At 38.7% G+C, this 22,589-nt stretch overlaps 1 non-coding gene across 1 annotated transcript; it reads left to right on the top strand.

Moving 5' to 3' along the window:
* Nucleotides 1-4,733: 4,733 nt before the first annotated feature.
* Nucleotides 4,734-4,840, top strand: LOC138819572 (U6 spliceosomal RNA). The gene has a single exon (XR_011369494.1). It is a non-coding gene; the product is annotated as a U6 spliceosomal RNA (small nuclear RNA).
* The last annotated feature ends 17,749 nt before the right edge of the window (nt 4,841-22,589 follow it).

The raw sequence follows: 22,589 nt of genomic DNA, 5'->3' as shown, positions 1-22,589 counted from the left end.
AGGAGTCAATTTAAAGGACAGAAAAAGAGCCTTCACCAGGAACCTAATTTCCTGAGACCTTGATCATGAATTTCCAGCCTCTAAAACTCAGAGAAAATGAATTTCTTTTGTTGTTATATTTGGTTATAGAAGTAGAAATGTGATATGGGAGAAATGCCAGAGGGTCAAGATTAGTAGCTAGGAATAGTTTCCATCAAGTACAAACTTTTTAACAAAGAGAAACACAAATCTCTGTCTTGGTAGATTTAGGATTAACAGTTTGAGTCTTTAGCATTTTTATTTATGCTTCATATTTTCCTTTTAATATTTTCCTGCCAAGAAAGTACTTAGAATTATTGTAGGCTGTACTCTCTCAAATGTTATCATATAATAACATCTTGTTTAAAATTCAGAATCTGATTTATTAATCTAACACAGGCCCTGAAATGCTATGTAGCTAAGTGCCAACACTGCTGGTCCAGAAACACAGAGCAGCTCTTGAACAGTGAGGCACAGAGCAAGCTGCCGAGGGAAGGGAAGATGCTTGACACCATGAGCTCTTGTTATTTAATCAGTCAATGGGCAGACACTGTTCAACGCCTCTTTCTATTGGCCATTTCCCCATCTCATGACTCAAAAGTATAGCTGTTTCTTTTGTGCAATGTTTGTCAAGCCAACCATCAAGCCCTACCAATCTGCTTCCTGAACATTGCTCACAGGTGTCTACACTAAACAATGGACACATGACTGGTCGTGCTGCTACTTTCTTCTTTGCTCTCTATTCCATCCTCTTCCCTTCTGCTTAGGGTTATAATTTAGAAACTGGATTCTCATAGTCTTCAAGGTGAAACATAAATCTCTTATCTACAGAGTATACATTCCACTCCACCTAATGGTTGTTGCTCACACATATACACATATACTTGCCATACATAAAGCTCCTGGCTCCCAGAAGGGACCATGTCTCCTTGCCTTGCACATGCTTTTCTAGAAGGACAATCTAAAAAGATCTTTCTAGACTCTTCTAGAGAAATCCAGAGGAATCGTTCTAGAAACTTCTAGAGGGATGTTTCTAGATGTTTCTTCTGCCACATTCCTTCTGTGTGGAGCATTTTCTTTAATACAAATGTATTAACTGAAATACAAATACATTAACTGAAAGCACTTTCTTTAATGCAAATGTATCAACTGATTTAAGGGAGAACTCAGTGCAATTCCTTGGAAAGGCAAAGTCAAAGTCCAACAAAATACACAAGAAATAGGTACTTGAAAGGGGTTGGGTCAAGGGGGGAGGGGTAGAGGAATGAAGAGTGGGAGAATACAGTCAAGAATCAAATGTATGTCCTATAAAACTAAGAAAAATGAGGGAAAGGGTAGGTTGGGAGTGATGGATGGGAAGGTTGAAAGGGGTGACATTGGTCCAGATATATTGTATTGATAAACTGCTTTGTTAAATGGCAATTCCTTTGTACAACTACTTAAAGATAGTACACTTTTAAAAAGCGAAATATAGATGAATGCTACTTAAAAAAAACCCTCTTACATGTCATCTGCGTGATGAGGCATTTCTGAATTACTTTCTTCTTAGGTCCTGTCTTCTATTCTCTCCTGTATGTCCACACCAAGCCTGGAACATATGTTCCTCAAAGTCAAACTGTTATAATATACCAGATTCATTTCATAGTACTCGCTAGCCCAATAAACCGTGGTTTCCTTGTGGCAGATAATGTGTCTCACTCACTTTCCCCTGCTAATGTACAAGACCTTGTTATGTAAAAACTGTTCATAACTTTTTGCTGGATAAATCATTGGGCAATAACGCAGCAGTAGAAATAGGTAGTTACACCTTTTTTTTCCCAACAGAAGCAACCATTTAAAAAATATATTTATTGTTATTGTAAAGGTGATGTACAGAGGGATTATAGTTACATAAATCAGGTAATGAGTACATTTCCCTCCTGTCTTCACTCACAAGTTGTATAGTTCATTTTCAACATTGTGTCTAGGAATACCACTGCTGCATTTGTTCACCCTTTGTCCCACCATTTCTGTGTCCTCCCTTTCCCTCCCCAAAAGACAAACAAGACAAAAGAAAAAGAAACCAAAACAGCAACAAAGAACAAAAGCCTCTTGTTTCCATTTCCTCAAGTTCATTTTGACAAATATTATTTCATATGATCAAATGCACATAGCTATTGCACTTTTGTGATCTACTCCTAAGAATGTCCTCCCCTTTGGCAGCCATTTACATCAAGGGAACAGCAAAGCCCACTGAGTTGAAATGATAATTTAGGGAAACAGACAGAATTCATCCCATCCCCCAGGGAAACCAGCATGCAGTATATTCTGGTTTCCAGGGAAATTGGGACCTATACTTAGAGATCCTTGCAGCTACAGAGGGATGTTACCTCCATAACTACTTGGTTGGGTTTTAATGGTGGCATAACCACCATCTCCCTTGAGGGATGAATAATAATGATGCTTTAAATTTGCATAGCACTTTTACTCCACTAGTGTGTCAAGACATATTATTTTGCCTTGCATTCCAATAGTTTTTACATGAAGAAATTGAGTGTTGTTTTGTTTTGTTTTTGCTGGTCCTGGGGCCTGAATTCTGGGCCTGGGCTCTGTCCCTCAGCTCTTCAGCTCAAGGTGAGTGCTCTGCTTGAGTCACAGTGCCACTTCTGGCTTTTTCTGCTTATGTGGTACTAAGGAATCAAACCCATGGTTTCATGCATGCAAGGCAAGCACTCTACCACTGAGCCAACTTCCCAGCCCTTACATGAAGAAATTGTTCTTCATTTTCCATCAGAATTTTGGTAGACTATACTACTTTTTCTCAGTACAGCTCCTGGGATGTGTGTGTGTGTGTGTGTGTGTGTGTGTGTGTGTGTGTGTGTGTGTGTGTGTGTGTGTGTGTGTGTGTGTGTGTGTGTGTGTGTGTGTGTGTGCCTAGCACATACTAAGTATCTGCTCTAAGTATAAGCCAACAATCTCAAATTATCCTCTGGGATTTATTGACCAAATAAATTCTTCTCTTATGTTATAACACCTTTCTTATATTATAACACACTGCAACCATGGTCCATTGTCCTCTCACAATTTTACCCATCAAATTCACTTTAGAAGCATAGGAACAGGGGTGGCAATTTTAGATGCCATAAAGACTCATCAGTATTATCTTCCCATATACCTTACATATTTCCTCATCTTTCCTTTCTCCCATTTCTTAGAATTCGTTTTTGGTACCTTCTCTGGTTTCAAGACAAAATGAATGTGGTATGTCAAATTAGTGGCAGTATGGGATACTACTGGCTCACACCTGTAATCCTACTACTCAGGAGGCTGAGATCTGAGAATCACAGTTCAGAGTCATCCTGAGCAGACCAACCCTTAGACCCTTATCTCTAATCAACTATCAAAAACCGGAAATAAAGTTATGGCTCAAGTGGTAGAGCACTAGACTTAGGCACAAAAGGTAAACAAGAGCATGAGACCCTGAGCTCAAGCGCAATACTATCAACAAACACAAAAATAAAGTGGTGTCAGTACCACTGCAAAAAAATGGGTTTTTCACCAGTTGATTAAGGATACAGGTGGACCTGTTGCAACAATGAGAAGTACAAGTTGTCATGTCCAAAACAAGCTTTACAACGTCGGTGCGGGGGGGGGGGGGAAGGGGGGGAAAGGCGAAGGATTGGGATTGGGGGGGAGGGGGGAGGCTGGGTAGTGATGTGAAGGGTAAACAAAGGAGGAGGCTGCAATGCTTGGTAAGAAATGTACACATTATCCTGCCCATGTAATTGTAACTCCTCTGTACAGTATGTTCACAAATAAAATTAAATTAAATTAAAAAAATGGGTTTTTCAAATGTCAGGTCTGTATAACTTCTTTTTTTTTTTTAATTTAATTTTATTTTATTTGAGAACATACTGTACAGAGGGGCTACAATTACATGGGCAGGATAATGCATACATTTTTTACCAAGCATTGCAGCCTCCTCCTTTGTTTACCCTTCCCAGCCTCCCCCCTCCCCCATGTAGTTATACCTTTTATACCTAAGAACTAATACCTATAAGAAAACCAGTGTTCCTACCAGGATTTCTCTTCAAGGCACTTTGTGTGACTTCCAGTATGGAGAGGATTCCTTGTGGTGGAAAAAGTAAAGTATAAAGAAAGTTTGAAGAAGACCATGAAGCATGCCCTAGTCTTTGCATGAATATTTGCATCTTACTTGGAAATGCCAGTAAGGACAATTTCAAAGATATCATATCAACATTCTCCTTCTTGGTGTTTAATTCTGAAAAACAGAGAAAGGATAAGTGAAGTGGAGAGATTAAAAATTAACCATTTTTCTTTTCTTTTGCTAACCATGATATTTTATATTTGAAATATTTGTGTAGAAAGTGGGCAGTATGTCACAGGACTTTCCTGTGACAAATGAATGTGTTGTTCTCTAGGGGAATGTGATGATATTGAGTAGGTTCAGGCTCCTTCAGAACCCAAATCATCTTATATCAGTTGGATATCAACTTCTATCCTCCTAGACTCTGTAGCCTACACTGCAGTTGGGTTACACAATCACAGGCTCTGCAATTAATTCCTAGTGGAAGGACCTTCATACTGAAGAACTTGTGCTAAATGAGAAGAGTTGTTTGATTATCTTGGCCTGTCCAAGGGGTGGGAATGACCTTACTTGTCCCCAGCTTTCAAAATCTAAATATGAAACAAAATTTTTAAAAGACAGCCCTCAAGTGCTCGCTTCGGCAGCACATATACTAAAATTGGAACGATACACAGAAGATTAACATGGCCCCTACGCAAGGATGACATGCAAATTTGTGAAGCGTTCCCTATTTTTGTGGTATATATACACACAATGGAATTCTATGCCTCCATCAGAAAGAATGACATTGCCCCATTTGTTAGGAAATGGAAAGACTTGGAAAAAATTATATTAAGTGAAGTAAGCCAGGCCCAAAGAAACATAGGTCCCATGGTTTCCCTTATTTGCAGTAACTAGTATATGTCTGAGACAAGCAGAAAAGGTCAGATAAGTTGATGTTAGGTGAAATGAACCCCAAGATAAGTATTCAAATGTTTTTTTCTTTCTTGTGATTGTTTCTAACATTTATAAGATGATATCTTTGTTGCTTTGTATGTCCCTCCTCTACGGTAAAACCCCTGCTTTCACTGTATTTGATGTTGGTATAATTTGTGGAGGGGAAGGGAAAAAACAAATCATTTAAATAGGGATACAGGTGCACCCATTGCAACAATGAGATGTAGAAGTTGTTATGTCAAAAAACGAACTTTACAACTTTGGCAGGGGTGGGGAGGTGGAGGGGGAGATGGGAAGGGATGGGAAGGGGAAACAAAGGAGGAGGCAACAATGCTTGATAAGAAATGTACTCATTATCTTGTCCATGTAATTGTAACCCCTCTGTACGTATTTTCACAATTAAAAAAAGAAAATAGACATAAAAAGACAGCCCTCAAGTACCTGTTTTGTTTTGTGTTTTAGTGCTGCTTAATTAGTTTACTTCTTTTTCTTTTCTTTTATTTGTCTGAGAGTGGGGCTTGAACTTGCTGATACTGGCACTCTACTACTTGAGCCATGCCTCCAACCCTAGATTATTAAAAAAATTAAGTTATTAAGGAACGGAAGATAACTTCCAGCTGCTGTATGAAATCTCTTCTTTTACTGAATGAATAAACAGAGTTAGAGAAAGAAAGGATTGAACTGGTGATTTTACTTGGTGATAGAGTTGGGTCTAGAATCCACTTTACTGAGTTTGGATTTACTGGATTGCTGAGGCAGCTCATGATGATAAGAGGCACTTAGGATTGGAGGCCTGGAGCTTGAGTCTATATCATTCTAACATGTCCTCTGTGCCTCAGAAGCTGTCAGATGCATATTACCTGAATATGAATTGTACTTTTAAAAAACCCAGTCAGATGTTATCTCTTGAATCAAGTTTGAGACCCATCAATTTCTGCTTCTTCCTTTTTTTTTTTTTTTTTTTTTTGTCAGTCGTGGGGCTTGAACTCTGGGCCTGGGCGCTGTCCCTCAGCTCTTCAGCTCAAAGCGAGCGCTCTACCACTTGAGCTACAGCGCCACTTCCGTGCTTCTTCCTAATAAGACACTGAACCCAGGATTTTCACCTAGAAAAGTGGTACAGTAGTCACCTAACAAAGTTATGTTGAAAAATAAAGGTAATTATGAATAAGGAAGTACTTTATAGACACTGAGACACCATACAGGCATTAACAGGTTGCTGATTTTCTGCGTGTAGAATGTGACATAATTTTAAGTTGCTTACAAAATTAATAAACACTGACTTTAAAATTGATTAAAAGTATTTAAAACTTTGAACCTAGAAATTAGGTACAATGTGAGATTTTCTCTAAACTGTTCATTTTTCTTTAGCATTTCTCTTTATTTGCAACTGGCTATGTCCCAGCTCACTTCTTAGACAGTGTAGAGAATATCAAATTTGTCTTGATAATTAGCTGGTATGTGTGTCACTGGATCTTGAAATTTCTAAATGATATTTATTCCTTTTGGGACAAATTATGTCAGGGAGAAAATCCATGAGACCATCCCATGTTCTCAGGTTTACCTGAGAAATTGACAACTCAATATAAGTCCTTAAGCACCAACCATAATAATGATAATACTTGCATAGACTCTAATAATATATTAGGCTACCTGGGATGCTGCCTTTGTTTACTTGTGGCACAATATGAATCATACATACATGCTGAATGTATATATGGAATTTATACATATATACTGGGATAAATGCTCTTACTTGTAGGTCAAGGAAGAGACTCTCTGGACTGGAACAGGGTAACTTGGTCCTGAGAGGCAGTACCAGGTTTGGAGCTTGAGCCTCAGAGCTGTTCTTTGCTTCAGACTTGAACCTTGGCAGTTGTGGCTCTTGCTATTTCATCCTCACATCCACTTTATTAGTATGGACATATTGTAATGAAAAGGATACAGATATGAATAACAATGGACAAATAATATTTGATTGAAATTATAAAACATGATTCAAAGCCAATCACAGACAGATATGAATAACAATGGACAAATAATATTTGATTGAAATTATAAAACATGATTCAAAGCCAATCACAGAAAAGAGAAAGGCTTTGTCAATTGACTACAGCACAGTAAAGGATCAAAACTGTTTCACAGGCTAGAAATGACATTTGGCTTTGGAAATGAGCTAATTAAGCTTTGATATGCACCAGAAAACTCAAGACATCTAAGCCCTGTGATGTATTATTGCATCAAGTCTACAGTGGAGGGTAGATCACACTCAATTGTCCCTGTCATGACTAGAATGGCTATATGTGAGAGCAGATAAATGACAAAGATGAATGCATTAACTTTAGAAGAGCTAAAACAAAGCAGTCTAAACACATCACAAATGACTTCCAGTGACAACATTAAATTGTTTCTCAAGTATATAATGAAGAATGGGGATATTCTGTTCCATTCTCTTAGAATCTAGGAGCCCACAGCTAGGAAGAAAATTTATTTCTCAAGAGCAGGACAAAGACTGTGAAGCACTCAGAAGCAACATATCCATAAACATTCTAAAATAGATGGTTGCTTTATATCACAGAAATTACTTGGCAGCAATTTCTATTTTTATTTAGCCTTTCATCCTGACTGCCACTGTTCATTTGAGCAGGGAGGATAACAGAGTGAGCGGACAGAGGGAAAAGTAAAGGATACGGAAAGAACTCTGATCTAAGCGTTTAGTGGCATTCACACATAACTAATGCATATTTCCACAGAAGCCCTCAAGGCCTATTTCATCTACTTAGTAACTGCTTTAAAAGATGTTGTCTGGACACAATATGGATGCTGATCTGAGGTCCCCTAGGTCTGCATGGTGTTGTGTTCTCCTTGGAGAGTGGTAGCCAGAGCTGAGGGCACTGGTCATGGGAGATTATGGAGAAGACAGGGGGAAATAAAGAGCTGAGCATCTGTCACTCTACATTGAAGGCGCCCAGGTAGAAGGCTACCTGAACTCTTGGCTTGTCTGCTTGCTACTGGTAGAGGCCTAGTAAAGCAGATATATGGAAAGGTGGATGAGCAGATAGATGTCCTTCAGTAGGAAAACTGATGAAGTTAGGTTCTTCTTTTTGTTTTTTTGTTTTTGCTTTCTCCCTTCCCCTTATTTTGTAGTATAGTCTCTCAAATTGAAATTCTTTGATACTATCTACTGGTCAGCTAAAAAATGAAATGAGAGTAGTGATGTACAATTTGGCACATATTAAATGAAAAGATAAGGAAGGAAAGATGTAATCAAGTGGCAAAATTGTTAAAAATTTTACACATAGTTTCTTTTCTTTTTATTCACTCAGCATAATGTTTTTGACGTCCATACATGTGATTGCAAGCACTGAGAGTCTGCTCATTTTTAGCAGTGATGATTCAGTTCTTTTCCTTTAAATTTGTGCATCTAATGGTGGACATTAGGGTTATTTTACTTTAGATTTATTCTGAATAAATTTGCTATGAATAAGTGTTTTTACAGACTTATGTCTTAATTTCTGTGTCTTTAATTCTCTAAGCTCTTCAAAATTTCAAGTTTTTGCTGTTGACAATGTTATTTTTATTTATTGTTGTGCAGTCCTGGGGCTTGAATTCAGGGCTTGGGTACTGCCCCTGAAGACTGTTTTACTCAGGACTAGCTTTCTACCACTTGAGCACAGCTCTACTTTCAGTAGTTTATTGGAGATAAGAGTATCATGAGCTTTTCTGCCAAAGCTGATCTTGAATCACAATCCTCAGATCTCAGCCTCCTGGGTAGCTAGGAATATAGGCTTGAGTCACTGGTGCCTAGTTCAATGTTGTTATTTTCTTATTTGAAAGAAAAAACAAACCCTCACTTCCTGGATTGTTTTGTTGCCTGTAGAAAATATTTTATGAAATGTCATGATTCTCTTCACTAAAGAAATAATATAACATATAACATGTTTTCATGGAACACTACAGATAAATGTATGTGTCTATGTATGTATGTGTGTGTATATGTGTATGTGTGTGTGTATGTGTGCATAGATGCTTGGGAAAATAGTTTTATTTCTACATCTCAAATTGCATCTTCTGAATCCTCTGAAGCATATACAACTTTTCTCATGGTCCATAAAAATGTTAACTTCTCAAAGCTTCTTAATTTGAATAATATTTCCATTCTATACCACTTGAGAAAATGTGATACCCAGCTAAGAAGCACTCCATCTTTCCTTTAGCGCTCAGATAATTCATTCGAAGGTAAATATGGAAAATCAGTGGGAAAGTGCTGCCAATCAAGAAGATACTTCTGTCAACCTAACCATTTAACATTCTATAATATGACATAAAATTCTGATTTTTGATAGTATTGTCACTAAGCCAATTACAGACATGTAATGGTCTAGCTGTGAGGCACCAATCACCACTGCTTAGATATCTTATCTGCAGTATTACTTCTAGTAAGAAGAGAATGAAAGAATTTGTGAATTAAAAAGAGACCTTATCCAAGTGCTGGTGGCTCACACCTGTAATCCTAGCTACTCAAGAGGCAGAGGTCTGAGGATCACAGTTCAAAGCCAAGTTGGACAGCAAAGTCTGTAGGACTCTTAACTCCAATCAACCACAAAAAGCTTCAGCTGTGGCTCAAGTGGTAGAGTGCTAGCCTTGAGCAAAAGAAGCTCAGGGACAGTGCTTAGGCCTTGAGTTCAAGCTCTAAGATTGCCCCCTGCCAAAAGAAAAATAGAAAAAGATACCTTAAAGAGTAGTTTTTGTTTCATAACAAAAGCAGAAAGTACAGAGACTTCTCATATATCCCATGACCCTGTCCTACTTAGAACTGTTCTGCTTATCACTTGAGTTGACACATTGTTATTATACACAGTCTACAGTTTACGTTAGGATTTATTCTTGGTATTGCATATTTTGTGAATTTGGATGAACTGACATGTAGCTACTATTACAGGATCATATACAAAGTATGTTCACTGCTCTGCATATTCTGTTTGGCCTAGTTTTTATTCCCTCTTTCCTAACCCCAACCACTGACCTTTTTGCTATTTATAGTTTTGCTTTTTCTAAAATCCTTCTCTAGCTGGATTATGCATTATGTAGACTTTTCAAATTGGCTTCTCTTACGTGATATGTTCTTATGATCTCTTCATATCTTTTCATGGCTTAACAGCTCATTTGTTTTTGGTTGGTTGGTTGCTTGTTTGTCTCTCACGATATAGCCTGTGATAGCTTTGAATCTGATATCATCCTACTTCAGCCTCCCAGGGTGGGGAATTATAGACATACTCCATTTCTTAGCCAGCCCACTGTCACCCTCAGGATATTGCTTCCACCCTCACAACTCAGAAAAAAACCTCCACACCTTTCAGCTTGTTTTGGGGATATACTTGAAACAACTCCAGCTCCATCAGGACCTTCTGACAGTTGACATTTCTACTTTTTCTTACTGTATTTATCTTTCACCATTTAGTATTATCTAGCCCAGGTTTCATTGACCATAATTTGAATAACTCATGCAGCAACCATTTAAATTCCTGTGCACTTCTCTCTGTCATCTTATCGGGGGAAAAAACCAAAATTATCTATGAAACCAAAGGTTTGCTTCCTTGTTACCTAGAGAAAAATCAGTGAATGGCTCAGATTCATGTTAGATTTATTTATGGCCATCTTTGGGGAGAGGTGCTTGTTATCCACTTCCAATTTCCATTAAGAGGGATCATTCCCCTCAAATTTCTTACGCTTACTACTTCCTCAAGGAAAAAGGATAGCTTTCTTTGATTGGAAATCCTGAAGAAAGAATTTGCATGTGCTTCCTGACAGTCTGTCCCTCTTTCCTTTTTCTTGTTTCACTGTGTCTGAATAGTGAGAACTGCTTTCTGTTCTGTTTCTCAAGCTGTCAAAATGTTAGAGGCAAGCTTGACCTCTGTAGAAGAAGGGAGAACATTTTGGAACACAGAATAGCATGATTACCTGAAGGTGTCAGTTCCCAGGACACCATCAAGAAAAGAAGTTTCTGATATAAAATCTATACTAAGAAAAGCTGGGAGGATACCCTGAGTCCCTTTTGATGATTGTCCCTTTAACTTTCCCTGAGCTGCAGAGTGCCTGCATGCCAAATCCCATCAAGACAAGGTAAGATAAAACCTTTACATGGAGACGACTAGCAATCAACAAGGATTTCAAAGATGAGACTCAGTAAGTTCCCAAGTGATTTAGTGGCACTTTCAGCTCAATGGGTGGAAGCAGGCAGTGGAGTGAGATGGAGTGATACAATTTACTCATTTAAGTGTAGGTGGGCAGGGGGAGTATTCTGTTGTCTATAATTCTGCTGTCTAGAACCTGTAACTTCTCCTTTTAGTCTCACAGTGTACTGGGATAGATAATGGTTTGTTGCTAGAACTGTAGATGATGAAACATACTCTACAGATATTCTTTTAAAGGGCATTTGAGGAGGGATTGGATTACAGTTCAGAAGAGTTACAATTTACCTCATTCTTGCACATTTCTCTATTGGTGGTAAATCTCAGTCTCCTTAGCCTAAGGAATGACCCATGTGGATGTCAAAACTTGGTAGAGTAGCAACATAAAAATATCATGAGAACGAATTTTACAAATAAAAAGCAAGAGTGAGCCAGGCGTTGGTGGCTCACGCCTGTAATCCTAGCTACTCAGAAGGCTGAGATCTGAGGATGGTGGTTCAAAACCAGCCCGGGCAAGAAAGTCCGTGAGAATCCTATCTCCAATAAACCACCAGAAAACCAGAAGTGGCGCTGTGGCTCAAGTGGTAGAGCACTTGCCTTGAGCTGAAGAGTTGAGGGACAGCGCTCAGGCCCAGAGTTCAAGTCTCACATCTGACCAAAAAAAAAAAAAAAAAAAAAAGCAAGAGTGAACAAACCAATGTCAAATTTGATAAATGGGCCTTCAAAAACATCCTCAAATGTGATTCCATTGGTTTGAAGGGATAAACGTCTTTTTAATCAAAGATTTTAAAGCATATTTGAGAAATTTCAAAAAACTTCTACCACGTAATAACAACATCCTTCCTCCAGCCAGCTTGCAGAGTTATTATTATGCATCATTTATATTTCTCAGGGGGGACTTTGCTATTTATTGCTCTTAATTATTTGCTTTTCAAGTGCCACTATAGATTCCCTGGGGAAACCTTTGAGAGAAGGAAGTTGTCACATGGGGAAAACATCAGCCTGATGGCTCAAGCACTGGTCTGCGGGTGTCAGCAATTACCCTTCATTAGCTCAGCAGAGCTGAGGTAGGAAACGTCTTTTTAATGGATACTTGACATGGGTCTTAACTTTAGCTTTTCAAGAGAAAAACTTGTTTGGGGAAAGGTTAGAAATGTGGAGATGGAGTATTGCAGAAAAATGGAATATTGTGGGGAGAACAATATGGGCAGTGACAGGTTGGAGAACCTAAAATCTGGCTCTGTTGCGGGAATGCCATTAAACCCCAAGGACTTTGCAGAGCCTTCATTCAGAAAGTGGCTAAGGAGCAGGAATTGGACCAAACTGAGGAAATCTCAGTTCAGAACCAAGGATCTGGGACTGAATAAAAGACGTTTTATAGGAACAGAAAATGCCTTGAAACAATGCACTTGGGCAAACAAGGTTAAATACTCAATCTCTGAAAAAACTGGTGAATACTCAAAAATCCTTTAGAACTACAAGATCCCTTTGCTGCAGAGCAATTGAGCAGCTGCTGCAGCTCTTGGAACCTATTAAGGCAGGATGGTTGTGGGGAAGAAATCACAGGTGGAAGGGGCTACAGTCTGGGTTGTGGACCCTTTATAACTGGCATGTCATCTGTGCTTCTGAACTCTTGGTCATTGCTTCTTGTGCCTCCTCTTTTATGTATTTTTTATAGCCTAGTCCGGAGGTGACTTTAATGACTCAAATATCTATTAACCAGCTGCAGGAAATGAATAGCTTCTTAGAATATCTGCTTTCCAGGAGAATACTGGACACAGGACCTCTCTCTGTTTTCCTAGGGCTCACATCCACTGGTGTTCTGAACTATACCTCAGGCTTTTATCTCCTGAGATTCAAGTTCAAAGTTAGCTCCCAAAGTATTTTTTAGTTCCTTTCCAACTCAGTACTGTGTACAAATAACCACACAGTTTTAGGAGCAGGTGGGACATTCAACAACCAAAAATGAAGTAGAGAAGGTCACACAATGTTTCCTTTAAAAAGTTATTGGCATTAGTTATTAGTATTAATTATATCAAGGGATCTCACTATAATATTTACATACATAAATATAATGTAATTTGAATAAATTCACTCATCTATTCTTTCTTAACTTCCTCCTTACTTACTCCCCTCCTCTATTTTAACAGTTCTTAGTGGGTTTCATTATGCTACTTTCACATGTACATATAATATACATTCAATAGTGCCTTCTCCTAGAGCAGGTCTGGGGCCTGGAGTTTTATTAGGTGTGAGTCATAAGATAGTGTGCTATGCTGCCATCATCAAAACTTTTCACAAAGAGAAGGGAGGAGATTTCCAGGAATCAGGGTACCATCTCCTTTCTTCCCTACTTTGGGCATAGTCACAGTTAAATCTGTCATGGCACCAGTGGGTGTGATTTTGCCATCAGCACCCAATCCAGATCCAGGCAGTCCGGTACTCCCCTAGCACCCAATCTGGGTCCAGGCAGTCTGCTACTCCCCTAGCAATTGGAAACTTGCAAAAATTCAGTCAAGGGCTGGGAAGGTGGATCAGTGTTAGAGCGCTTGCCTTGCATGCATGAGGCCCTGGGTTCGATTCCTCAACACCACATAAGCAAAAAGAAAAAAGCCGGAAGTGGTGCTGTGGTTCAAGTGGTAGAGCTCTAGCCTTGAGCTGAAGAGCTGAGGAACAGCACCCAGGCCCAGAGTTCAGGCCCCAAGACCAGACCCCCCCCCCAAAAAAAACTCAGTCAACAGATGGAGGCATTTGTTAAGAATCTTATACATTTATTAATAAACAAATTGTACATAATTTGTATTCATTAATTATTTATCAGTTTGTTTATAAATAAGTCAAAGCATCCGAGTCTTAACTTTTGCAAACACCTGACATAGCTGATAAGACAATAGGCTATAGTATGCCATTGAAAATCTCCTAATTGGTGTTATGATATATCTGAAAATTCATGATAATCATTTTAAAGAGAGTAAGTAATTTGTATACAAGATCAGCAGTGTGACTGATTCTCTGCACAAATACAAGATAAGGACACAAGCAAGGTCAACCTACTCTTCTGCTTGGTAAAACCAGCACAGCAAGTCATTATGCTTGTATGCTCATTTGCTGCTTTGTGAGTAGTGTAACATGATAGCGTGTTCCTGACATGATAGGATGTTGGGAACAATAAATCTCTAAAATTATTCTGAATCATTACACACTTGCTATTGAAAAGGTAAAGTCCCACTTTGTGTATTTGAAGGAGTGAATGGTCAAAAAGTGCATAATTAGTTGCACAGTAATAAGAGAGGGGGAGAGGAGGTGGAGGAAAGGAGGAAAGCATGGAGGGAGGGAGAGAGAGGAAGAAGAGAGAAAGAGAAACAGAGAAGGAGAGACAGAAAGCAAGAGAGAGAGAGAGTTTAGAAGAAGACTTTGGCCTGGAATAGTCAGGTGACTGGCTTACGCAGACCATATGGCTTGCACAAGGCATTGCTCTGCCTCCAGGTTTGGCCTGTCCAGCTAGGTGCGATTGCTGCACCATACATTAATGTTAGGCACAGAGCAGGTGCAATCTCTCTCTCTCTCTCTCTTTTAGGGTAGTGCTTCCAATTTGTTCTTTAGGGATGCAAACTGAACTGCTATTTATCACTCCTGAGGATAAGCACATATGCTTGGCTTAGAATGCAATCATTACTGGCTTTCTTAAGGCTCTGGAAGTAGATGCTATGGGGGTGAACTCTAAAATGAATGTCAAATAAGTAAAGGCAAAGCTTTCCCAGAACACTCAGGACAGAACTGTTCATTCCTCCCTCTGCAGAGAAGCCTTGGGTGTACTTTGTAAAGCAGTACTGTTGTTTGAACTCAAGATCTTATATCAATGAGGCAAACATTCTACTGCTTGAACCACCATCTCAGTCCTTTTGCTTTTTTGAAGTTTCTCAGAGAGTGTCTCAAACTTTTGCCTAAATTATCTTCCAATAGCTATCTTTTCATCTCTACCTCTTTTGGAGCTGGGATTACAGGAGCCTATCATCATTCATTGTTTGTTTTGAGACAGAGTCTCACAGACTTTTGTCTGGGCTGGCCTTGAACTGTAATCCTCCCATTTCTGCCTCATAAGTAGCTGAGATTAACCTTCTCTCTCTTTTAAGCAGCATTTCCCCAGCCACCAGCTGGTTGGCATAGAAGTCTTTGGTGCCAGTGGAAGCATTGCCAAATAATGTCCAACTAGGACAGCAAAGGCCATGAGTATACTCCTTTGTTCTGAGCATTTGGCGATTGGCTCATTTCAGACTGAATGTTCTTAAGCAGGAGGCAGAGAGACTTCCTTGGCTTTGGAGCATTAGAAACAGCAGTTGGGGTTTATGGGTAGAATTGGTCTAAAATATTCTTTCTGACTTTTGACAGAGCAACAAACATTATTGAACCCAGAGGTACATAAGTAAAATGTGGATTAAAAAATAATAATTATAGCCTGATTCATGGGATGTCATAATGTCTGCAGCCTTATAGAGGAGCATTTAGAGGATAATTGTATGGGCAATATGGTAAAGAATATATCTTTAGGAAATACAACAATAGCTGGGAAAAATAATTGAACGCAGGAGCAGGAATTCCTTGAGCATTCCCATGTTCTCCATGCAGAAATCAGCTCATTGGGTAGAACACAAAATGCTCATTACTCCTCTCATATTATTGAGATCCTACAGTGCACCAGGCACTAACGAGGCCAAAGAAGACTAAAACTGCCTTTGTTCATTTTATATTCCAATGGTAGGCAGTCAACTCTGAAGAACTGTCATGGAGGAGCAGTGTGGGAGATTAGAATGGGTACAGGCTTTGAAATCATGCAGGATCTATTTTCTTTGCTTTTTTATTGTTAAGGTGATATACAGAGGGGTTACAGTTACATAAGTAAAGTAGTGAGTATATTTCATGTCAAACTTATTACTCCTTCCCTCATTTTCCTTCCATCCCCCCTTCAATACCTCCCCCCCTGCCCCGAGTTGTGCAGTTCATTTCCAACATATGTTTTGTGAGTATCATTGTTGCAATGGTTCCACCCTTGTCTTTGTCTCACCATTCCCCTCCTTAATTCAGATAAGCATATATACAATACCAGAGTACTGAAATCAAATACAGTGACAACAGATAATATACCATAGGGGGCAGAACATACAAAAAACCCCAAGAAATCACATAGTACATTAAAAACAACAACAACAACAAAGAAAACCTCTTGTGTCCATGTCTCAGAGTTCATTTCACTTGGCATCATCTTATATGGTCTTACATACATAGCTATTGAGCTATTCTGCTGATCTGCTAAGATTATCCTAAATATATACTATTTAGTGTAAATAAAGGAAACCATAGTACCTATACTTCACTTAATATGATTTTTTCCAAGTCCTTCCATTTCCTTACAAATAGAGCAGTGTCATTCTTTCTGATGGAAACATAGAATTCCATCGTATGGAATTTTCTTGGTATTTTCTTGATCCATTCACCTACAAATAGGCATCTGGGTTGGTTCAATCTCTTAGCTATGGTGAATAATGCTGCAATAAACATAGTTGTGAGGGTGGCTTTAGTATGGCCTTGTTTGTAGTCATTTGGGTAAATGCCCAGAAGTGGGATTTCTGGGTTATAGGGCAGTTCTATATGGAGTCTTTTGAGGAACCTCCATACTGCTTTCCAAAGTGGTTGAACAAATTTACACTCCCACCAACAGTGCAGTAGAATTCCCTTTTGGCCACATCCCCTCCAGCATCTGTTGTTATTAGATTTCTTGATTATAGCCATTATAGCTGGGGTGAGGTGGTATCTCAATGTTTTTTTTTTTGATTTGCATTTCTTTTATGACCAGAGAAGTTGATCATTTCTTCATGTGTCTATTGGCCATTCTTATTTCCTCTTCAGAGAAGTTTCTCTATAAGTCTTTGGCCCACGTATTTTTTTGAGTTCTAAGTGTATTTTAGAAATGAAGCCTTTGTCTGTTGTATGGCTAGTGAAGATCTTCTCCCAATCTGTGGGCTTTCTATTGCTTTTACTAGCTATGTCCTTTGCCATGCAGAAGCTATGCAGTTTCATGCAATCCCACTTGTCCAACCTTTCTTTGATTTGTTGTGTTTCTGGGTCTTTATTAAGAACATTTTGGCCTGTGCCAAGGAGCCCTAGAGTTTCTCCGATTCCTTCCTATAATGTTTTCAATGTATCTCATGTATGACATATTTAAATTCTGGCTTTATCACTCATTTGGAGAGATGTGACCTGACTAGACTAAAAATTCTCCCACTTTAATTTCCTAATCAATTAACTGGGGATAATACTGCTTTGCTTGGATGTGTTAAGAATTGACAATAATGTATGTAAACTCCTTGTTCAGGCTTAGCATGGTAGCTATGGCTCTTCTCAAGACATTTTTATTATCATCTTTGGAAGATAAATTATTATCAGAGATAGAGAGGAAGAGAAGTTCATACTCATCCTTTGGTCCCCCGGCCATTTGCAATGCTAATTGGAGACACATTGGCCTTGCTGCCTTCAGTTTTGTTGGACTTGAATTCATTCTCTTTTCCTTTTTCTTTGAATCATCCTTAAGTAGTTGTACAAAGGTGTTTCTCTTTGAATCCTTTTTCTGCTTTGCACCCAGAGACTTTTCTAAGGTTCAGATTTGATCATGTCACTGCATGTACTTCTTTAAAGCATCCTCTGAGAAAATGGTAAAGTGTAAATGGTTTCACATGGCTAAAATGAAGATCCTACACCCTGTAGGACCAGCTCATCTGCTTGTACCACATGTTCTCCTTCCACCTATTCACACATGATTCCTCCCAAATTAATATGGATTAATTAATTAATTAATCCTGCTCCTGCTCTGCTCACCTGGGTTCTCTATTCACAGATTGCCTCTGCCCTTCACAGTCCATCTCCCACCTCATATTCTGAACATGTGGAGGTAAATGATGAGAGGGGTGACACTGAACAACATGTATTGTAATGGTAAACAGACACGTTGAATTGAAACCCCTTTGTGCAACTATTTAAACATAATTTTTTTTTAAAAAGTCTGGAACATTCCTCTACACCTACCTAAGACAACATACCCTCCAGACAGTCCTTCTTGACACCAGTTCTGTTCCTTTAGAACATTTTTTTTATGCCAGAATTCTTTGGAATTGAGTGAAAAGCTTTTGTCCCATACTCTAAAACAAATTACATTTGCTTCTGCATTTAAGAGATTCATGGACCCTTGCAACCCATCTGTGGATGCTCTAGAGTAAGAATATCTTAGCATAGTTTTGCCATGGGCTGAATGGATGAGAACTTGGCTGCTATTACATCTGTTAGAGTTCTCAAGGGATAAAATACTGGAAAGGAGAAAACTTTCAGTATTGGAAAAGGAAGAAAGTGGAGATTTAACTTTTCTTTTTGGGGGTTTGGAAGTCTAATTAATAGCACTTCTCACTTGGGTTCTGAACCAACTGAGAGAAGACAGAGGAAACACAAAGTAACAAATCTGTTCTTCTAATGGTGTGAGTGTAAGGGACAAAAATCTGAAACTAGGCTCTGGGGAGGTCTGAAGCTCTGGGCACTGTGTGGACAAGGAGAGGCATTGGAGAGCTGTGGGCTGACTGACTCATAAGCCCAAACAAGCTATATCATCAGGCAAAGTGACGTATGAGTAGTGATGGCTAAGGCATCCCTGCCTGAGCTGAAATGCCAACCCAAAGATTTTAGCCTTTCACTAGTTTCCCTGCCTTGATCTGTCTCTTCTATGAAGATTGAAGATAGCAAACCTGCTTTATTCCCAGCACTATTTTGAGATAGTACAAATGTTGAAAACTCATATTTTTAGGTCTCAGGCTAGAACTCAGGTAGGGAAGATGTTTACCCCTATCCTACTGATTGTCGTTATTGTTGCCTGTTTTACTGGAAATTCTCACACAGTCCTAAATCTCACCCCAAATTCCAAGATGTCCAAGATCTGTTTGAAAAGAGGCTCAAACACATATGTCCTCTCTCTGTCTCTCTCTGTCTCTCTGTCTCTGTCTCTGTCTCTGTCTCTCTGTCTCTGTCTCTCTCTGTCTCTCTGTCTCTCTGTCTCTCTGTCTCTCTGTCTCTGTCTCTGTCTGTCTCTGTCTCTGTCTCTGTCTCTGTCTCTGTCTCTGTCTCTGTCTCTGTCTCTGTCTCTGTCTCTCTCTCTCTCTCTCTCTCTCTCTCTCTCTCTCTCTCTCTCTTCCTCCCTTGTAACTATCCCTTAATTTTGTGGTAATGATAAGCTACATGCATGACTTCACTTTCCGCATATTTCCTTAACTGGCAAGAATTACTCCTACTTCAATTACAGATGTTATTTACCACACTGCTAGAAAGAGTGAAGCATCTTGTTGCTCTGTGGGTTAGATTTATTTATTCATTTATGAATACCAGTGAAAAGATTTCATTTGTCATTCTGGTTGTCTTTTTCTTTAATTTCTCAAAAAGGTGATGACTTCTGCTGAAACATTTCTTCATTTGGAAGGAATTATCACTTTCAAATCAAATTCTTCCTCTAACAATTTATTTGACTTTTGTATAAATCCTAAGGATGAGTTTTTCTCACCCCACGTGAAGAAAGCGAAGAACTGAAAAGAGCTCACCTAAAATATCAGTCTCAAAATGATGGGTGAACAAGATGAGATACATCTCCAGATTTGTTGCCGGGCAGGTTGCTAATTCTTATGCAGCCCACCTTTGCTCTCTGAATTGAGGGTAAGTGGAATGGTTACTGGAGGTGGAACAAGAAGCAATTATTCTTTACTGTGCTGCAAGCACATACTTGGAATTAACATATAAAGTATGTGTGAGCTCCTTACCTATACTCAATTAGAAAAGAAGTAGTAGAAGTCAACTCATCTGGGGTCTGTCTATCAGAAGGTGGGCAGGAGAGAGTCAGGGAGCTCTGTCCTGTGTGGAAAGAGGTTATTACTAAGTTCCCATGGTTGCTATGTGAAGTTAATGGATCCAGTAGGAAGAAATCTTCCAAGATTTTAAAGAAGTCAGAAATCTTGATTTTATGTGAAATCTCTTCATTGATAAATGTGCGCATTGATAGATGTGCACATCAGAGAACACATTGCCATCACTAGAATTTAGCTTGTAAGCCACTAGATCTCATTTATACTCTCTCATGAGAAACAGCAGAATGTTTTTGAGCAAAAGGTGTGACATGTGGTCTTTTATTCATCCACTAAAAATCTGTCTGCTAAGTGCTTTAGTACTAACCTCCGTGGAATGGTAATAGGGGAGATATTGCATTCAGCTGGGGAGGCAGATGGTAAATGGAAAAAAAATACTATAGGACGTAAATTTCTGGGAGCATCACTCAAGTGGTAGCTCACGTACCTCAGAAGGACAAGACCCTGAACTGAAATGCTAGTATCATGACAAAGATGTCTTTAAATCTGAATCAGTTAGTGATAAGTATTACAGAAACTAGAAATCAGGCTAAGGGGACACAGGAGGGTAGAGGATGCTATTTTAAGTATCATTGGCAAAGGTCATGCAGATAAAGTAAGAGGCCAAGTATGTGGATATTGTAGGGGAGAGGGGAGAAGGGGGAAAACTTCTGGAAATAAAGGCCATGAAGCGAAAGTATAGCTGAATGTATTGCATATAGTAAAAAGAAGAAAAAAAGAGTTGGAACAAAGACAGTGAGAACAATAAAGTCACAGAGTCAAAGAACTATCAGGAAACCATATCACATGGGACCCTGTAAAGCTGCTTGCTTGTACACGCTGCTCATCCAACAAGATCCACTTCAAGGGAAGAGGGCTGAAATAATGGCAGAAGTACTGAGAATTTTTGAACATAAGTATTGGGTTCATGGGTTACTTAAAAGGGTTGGATGCATCAGCTACTTGTACATCAGTACAAATAAATGAGTAGCTTTAAAACATAATTTTAAAAATTCCTGTCCAAGTTCCATGTCTCTCTTTCATGTCCTACTTGATTCTCTTAACCTCCAATACTTTGTTTTCTGAATTCTTCAACCAATTGTTGCCTTGATTTTTATAACTTATCTGTGGTTGTTGTGTGTGTCCTTGCTTCTCAATTAATTTGTAAGTATCTAAAAATTGTCTGACTCAGCATATAGTACATTGCTAGACAAGTGGAAATACACTCAAGTTTCAACTTGGATGGATTCATCAAATATTTGAGTGTCTATTTCATGTTGAGCAGTGTACTAGGGGAGGGTGTAAGAAGGTTTCAAAGAATATGGTTCTCACATTACAAAAACTTCCAATAATCAGAAAAACAAATGTAAAAAGGACAATAATGAGAACTGGTTAGGGTAGAAATACTAAGTGATAAAAAAGAAACTTAAGGGTCAGAAATGTTGACTTTTTTCTTATAAATCTGCTCAGTCTCCACCAGTTTCTCATACAGGTTACCACATAAAAACAAAATCAAACAAAAATGAAAACTTTTATTCCAATACACTTAAGTTAATTTGATGTAATAAACTTTTAATAGTTTTTTAGACTACCATAATATTCTTAAAGGGGAAAAAAGCTCTTATTTTGTTGAGATTTTTAAAAATACTGTCCCTCTATTGTCCAAGCTAATGTTACTTAAGTAAACTTAAATTTTATTCAAGGTGATTTCAACAGAAGAGAGAATAGAATTCAGTCTGAAGCCAATTCCACTGAAACAAGGAGTGGGACTCTTTTCTTTTTTGGAAGTACTGGGGTTTGAACTCAGGGTTTCCTATTTGCTAGCAAGCACTGTATTGGTGAGCCACACCTCCAGCCTTTTTTGCACTGATTACTTTTGAGATAAGGTCTCCCTCCTGCCCAGGTGTATACTTGACCCATAATCCTTTTATTTTTCACTTCCCACTGTAGTTGGGATGACAGGTGTGATCTACTCAGTCCAGCTATTGGTCAAGGAAGAGATCTTGTAAACTTTATCTGTCTGGGCTAGCCTCAAACTATGATCCTCCTGACCTCAGTCTCCCAAGTAATTGGGATTATACATGTTGGCCGGAACCTGACAAGTGGAAGGTTTTCTAAGAATGAGAGAAAGAATATTGGTCCTTCATTGGTAATTGGGTTTACTCCAATGAAGAGTAAACATTCTTATGTTCTATGTTCTTAAATTTTTATGACAAGAAGATCTTTCATAAAATGAGGTACCGGCTCAAGTTAGGAATCTGCCCTTCCACAGAAACAGGACTACTACCTCTACCAATGTTAACATTTCAAAGAGATGGCTTACAAAACTTTAGAAATAACATACCTGCCTTGTTAAACTGATAAAAGGCTTTCAGAAAGACTTACATTATTTCAAATGGGAGAGGAAGAATTCACTCTAAGAAAAGGCCAGTCAAT

Source organism: Dipodomys merriami, unplaced genomic scaffold, assembly GCF_024711535.1.
Source record: "Dipodomys merriami isolate MVZ:Mamm:240054 unplaced genomic scaffold, mDipMer1.0.p SCAF_8, whole genome shotgun sequence".
Lineage (NCBI taxonomy): Eukaryota > Metazoa > Chordata > Mammalia > Rodentia > Heteromyidae > Dipodomys > Dipodomys merriami.
Note: the sequence above shows the minus strand (reverse complement) of the source record. Positions and strands in the feature narration are given on the sequence as shown.